Genomic DNA, 4,676 nt, shown 5'->3' on the forward strand with positions numbered 1-4,676 from the left:
CTTCTCATTCCCACCATTGTTCCCCCACTAACTCACATGTTGGGGAGTTTGTATCTCATGCCATTCTCCAGAGATTACCAAAATGTAGCTTCTCAAGGGAGGCGGGAAGGAAAGGAGGAAGAGAGGACCCAGACTATAAGAGCACTCACTGTACTGCTAGTCACTTATATCACTTTACTCCAGAAGTGCTTCAGAGGGGTTAGCCTGGTGAATCTAGTGGAAACATGTCTGCGTTAACATTAAAAAGTTGGAAATCTACCCAGAGTACAGACAGGTCCTAAAAACTTCTGTTTCATATGAATCATGTCTTATTTTCCTAACCCTAAATCCAACTCACTTGTAATTTTAGTTTCAAAGTTTAGTTAACATTTTAATACCTTCCCTCCCAGGCTCTTACTTGGGCCCTCTTGCCTTTCATCTCCCAGAACACTGTGCTCTATAGCTGGTAGGAGCGAAGGCAAAATCTTTTTCCATTTTATTTAACTTGGCCATTTCAAATTTACCTGATTACCAGGTATAACTCCTTGCTTTTTATGAAAGAAACAAACTTTATATAGGTTTCATGGTAGCAAAGCAACTCTTAAAGAGCTAAAGGGAGATATGGCCACAATGAATTTCATTTTAAGCTTCTGCCTTTTTTTCCTCCTACCTTCCCCTTCCCTCACATGCCATCCAGTGAGAAGACATGTAAATGTGATCTGACAGGCAGGAGCAGAGCAGCATCTCCGTTGAAGCCGAAATGGTAGACTTGTAATTGTGGGACAACTAAACTATTGTTATAGCCCTGCCACCCCTTCCTGTGTGTATATATATAATACTTTGTCCTTCATATGTGAAAGATCCAGTGTTGGAATTCTTTGGTGTAAATAAACGTTTGGTTTTATTTATCAAGGTTAGATTTAAGTTCCCTGTGTAAAGGTCTCGCTGGGTGGGTGTCTCATGTTCACATCCGAGGGGCCTGCAGCCCTGTACCGTGGGGGCTTCCTGAGGCCCCCATTTTTATATACCCCTCGTTCGACCTATGGTACTGGGCAGGGCAGAGAGGCCTTACCAAAGCACCACAAGCCAAAGCATCTCTGGGGATTAAGGATCCTTTGCCATAAAACTCCTGTGTCTCAGCAGTGCAGGGATTGGGGATGGAAAAAGTTGCCGGTTTTTGTGTGTGTGTGTGTGTGTGTGTAAAGTGGATTTTCCACTGTAATCCAGCCACCTAAGTTTATCAGGTGCTTCACTGAGGAAGCCTAGTTTTTTAAGCACAATAGCAAAACCATCAGCTCTGTATTTCTCGTGTTATTTCATTACAGTAGCTGCTTGTGGGAACTAGGAAAAATCTTCCAATGTATCTTAAGGCCTAAAGTCTTAGTTCCCCATTCTCCTTCCTTTATAGAATCACAAGCCTTTCCCACCTGGGCATCATAAACAATTGTTTGGGGAGCTGAATTTAATGAACTTATCTAACTTTGTAACCCATCTTGGCTTTAGTAACTTAATTGAGGTGGTGGCTTTAGTGAATATAATGGCAAACTTTAGATGAAGCTGAAACCTCCTTTTATAAGGCTTCTCAACTAGAGGGAGAGCTGAAGGGGAAACATCCTAAGTGGCAGGGTGATTTTCTTACTTGCAGCCACTTACCAGTAGATATTTATTATACTTGACCCTTTAATGCCCTAGAATGCTGTGAGGGTTACCATGTTGCATTTGTGCAGAAGCTAAAAGCACCAGATGTGCCAGAGATGCAATTTGTGATTATGTTTGCACTGGATTGTGATTTGAACAGGACACTTAGGACTAATGAACTGTTTCTTTTGAGGTGGAGGGGGTTATAAATCAAGTCTTCGCACCCCACCCTTTTAGCTCAGAATCTAGGTGTAACTGAGGCTGATGTGGGGAGCTGTAGACAACTGGACATCTTAGCACCCATCAGACCTTGCAAGAAACTGAAGGTAAATGCAGAGGACTCAAACGCCACCCAAGAGCCTTTTAAAATAAATTGAAGTTTAAAATTGCTACTTAAGGAGTCACTGCAGAAGCATGAAAAACAAAACAAAACAAGATCCAATTGGTAGGTGGGTGGGGGGCAAGGGTTTACAGAGTAACAACTTCCGTGTTGTTGTAAATTACCTCATCTGTATACCTTGTATTGGGACGCTTTATTTCTCAGCACTACCTGTGTCTGCATAGATGGCAGGAAATGGAGGCCAATATAAAACAATTGTGTTGGCAATTAACTCTGAAAGGGTTTTTTTTTTTTTTTTTTTTTTAAGTATTTTTAAACTTTGTTTGAAGTGGCCCTAATTTTAAATTTGAAGTCAGAAGGTTTTTTTGTTTTGTTTTGTTTTTCTTTTTTCTCCCATTGATTTATTCGTTAAAATTGTATTGTAATTGCTATAACTAAAACATAACTGTGCTGGGAAGAAGTTGTGCCATGAAGGTCTTTAATTTTTTTTTAAATAAAAACATTTAAACAAATGAAACACACCTGCAGCCTGAGCGATATGCTTCTCCATCCGACACCGTGTGTGGTAGATGGCTTAGTTTTCCCATGTTTTGAATCTAATATTGGGTTGATGGAGATGTTGAGTAGGTGGATTAAGGTTGCCTGAGGAGCACTGAACTCTGCAAGGCTTTTGCCACTGAAGTGCAGTGAGGGGAATGTGATGATGGGGTCTCTTTCTTGTCCTTGTCACACACTTGACTTCTTGGCAAATTACTTTTCAGTAGGTTTCATTTTCTATAAAATGGAGCCACTGTTTCCTTGGGATTTAATGAGCATCTGTGTCCAGTTTCTGGTACCTGTTTACAGTCTCGATAAATCTAAATCCCCTGACCTTCTGGTATGGAGGATTAGTCCTTGGTCCTGGCTTTCCCAGTCATTCACGGTGTGATCTCTGATAAAGGCCCTATTTTCAGTACGTTGGTGAGTCTTCAAAGAGAGAGAGACTGGACAAGGTGTCTTCTGAGGTTTCTTGAGCTTTGGCATTGATTTTTAGAAAGTTTGAGTGGTGTTTAAATGAAAAGTCCACAGAGACCGCTTGTTTTAGCAGCACCAAAAAGTTAAAAAGGTCAGTGGAAAGTCAGCCTTAGTGGAAAGTCAGCCTTGGAGAGCTCAGCCACCACTACCACCACCACCCCCAGCACTGGAGGCAACTTGCTGAACCTTGGTGCCTGGGTTGAGGTTATGCTACTGAGCTTGTGGGAACATAATTGGCAGCATAAGTAGAAACCACGGAAGGGATTGGTAAAAGAAACGAAACAGAGTTTACTTGTTAATCAGTGACAAATCAGTAACATCTACGGGAGTATACTTGAATTGTTATCTATTGTTTCTCATTTTACCACAGTAAGAAACTCAGAGAAAATGGTGGTATCCTAAATTTCTAGTTTCCATTAAATATTTTTTGTTGTTGTTATGTGCTGTCCAGTCGGACCCGACCGACTCATAGCGACCCCTCCTTGGGTTTCCGAGGCAGTATCACTACGGAAGTAGATTGCCCCATCTTCCTTCAAGGAGTGTGGCTGGTGGGTTTGAACCGCCAACCTTCTGGTTAGCAGTCAAGTGCCTTAGCCACTATGCTACCAGAGCTCCCATTAAATATTTACTGCATACTGTTTTATTGGGGTTGAGAAGTGTGGCTTAGATACAAGGTGCAGTATCTTGCATCTGTACTCCCCTTCAGTTTACATAAACTTTCCTTTACATTTTATAGATGAAACATAGAAAGATTTACTTTGTAGAGTGGGCCTATTAGAAACAGATGACTATATTTTGTAAAATTACATCTTCCAGGGTAGGGCTAATAGCTGTAGGCTAAAGTAGTACAGAAAAACAGAATATTTGGGAATTTTTATTTCCTCTCCATCTTTAAATTTCATCTTGCTTCACCTAATGCCAAGTGTGGTTATAATTAGAACTACCATTTGAGCCATCTCTTGAAAAATCTAGTTTTGTCACCACTGCCTACAGATTCCCACCAACATACTCTCTCCTGAGATTAGAATTGGGTTTGAGGAGTTGTTTATTATTCATCTATCCTTGCCTACCTCCCTGCTGGTAATTTTCTCCTCCCTTGTGCCTCAGCTTTAGGGACTGCAGCTGATCATCAGTGACATTCATGCTAGAGAGAGAGGCTGTTCCCAGTCTTTTCCTAGTTGAAATCATTAACCAACAAGCTTTGAAGTAAGGTAATCCTCAGTTGCCTCTTCAAAAAGTGAGTCTAGAAACCATCAGCTTAACTGATGCTTCACCCTGTCTGAAGTCACCTCCTGCTGTTTCCCCCAGCTGCCATCATTCTACCCCCTTGCCCCTTCCCCGCCCATAACTGCCTGAATTTTTATTGTATTTTATTATTACCTGTCTCAAGGCGCTCTGGTAGCACAGTGCCTAAGGCATTTGACTGCTAACCAGAGGTTGGTGGTTCAAACCCACCAGCCACTCTATGAAAGCAATCTACTTCCGTAAAGATTTACCACCTCGAAACACAGTGGGGGTCACTATGAGTCTGAATGGACTCAATGGCAATGGGTTTGGTTTTTTTTATTACCTGTCTCATCTCCTGCATATGAACTCCCTGGTGACAGGAACCATGTATAAATGTTATCTGTGTACCTCATAAAAACCTTTTTTAAAAATAATTTAAAATTTTGGGGCTCAAGATCCCTCATGATTGAAGAATATT

This window comes from Orycteropus afer, unplaced genomic scaffold, assembly GCF_000298275.1.
Source record: "Orycteropus afer afer isolate SDZICR_OR568_19922 unplaced genomic scaffold, OryAfe1.0 scaffold00020, whole genome shotgun sequence".
NCBI classification, from domain to species: domain Eukaryota; kingdom Metazoa; phylum Chordata; class Mammalia; order Tubulidentata; family Orycteropodidae; genus Orycteropus; species Orycteropus afer.